The 583-nt window shown below is 43.9% G+C and overlaps 1 protein-coding gene across 3 annotated transcripts in view; it reads right to left on the bottom strand.

Moving 5' to 3' along the window:
* The window catches only part of KIF6 (kinesin family member 6), a 518996-nt gene that overhangs the window by 208871 nt on the left and 309542 nt on the right, over nt 1–583 (bottom strand). The gene's annotated exons all lie outside the window — the stretch shown is intronic.

The raw sequence follows: 583 nt of genomic DNA, 5'->3' as shown, positions 1-583 counted from the left end.
CATTCCTCCAGCCCTCCCTCCCCCACCCTCTACTTACCAGCACGGAGTGTGTGTCCAGTTTCCTGCAGCAGTGAGTGGGGACTGCCCAAATCTCTGAAGCTCTCTGAATCTTTTCCGAATTGATTTGGAGAGTTTTGAATCAATTCGGATCTTTTAATTGGTCTCCTGATTCAATTCGGAGATTTGGCCACCAAATCGGGCCAAATCTCCTCTGAATTGAATCAGAACCCGAAGCATCGCACAGCCCTATTATACATATGGCTAGTAACACTACATTATATACTTAGGATTGCTTGATACATCTCATTTTTAAGACCCTGCTTTCAGTGGCTTATAATTTTAGCAAACTTTGACCATTTGGGTTGAAATATAATAGTCAAATTAATAGCTAGTACCTGAAATTTTCAATAGTTCATAGAATCATAGAAGTAGGGTCGGAAGGGACTTTGTAGATCTTCAAGTCCGACCCCCTGCATGGGCAGGAGAAAAAACTGGGCTCAAATGATCCCAGCTAGGTAGGCATCAAGTCTCCTCTTAAAGACCCCCAGGGTAGCAGCCAGCATCACTTCCCTTGGAAGTTGGT

Source organism: Gavialis gangeticus, unplaced genomic scaffold (assembly GCF_001723915.1).
Source record: "Gavialis gangeticus isolate Ggan-Ray unplaced genomic scaffold, GavGan_comp1, whole genome shotgun sequence".
In the NCBI taxonomy this organism is placed as follows: domain Eukaryota; kingdom Metazoa; phylum Chordata; order Crocodylia; family Gavialidae; genus Gavialis; species Gavialis gangeticus.
Note: the sequence above shows the minus strand (reverse complement) of the source record. Positions and strands in the feature narration are given on the sequence as shown.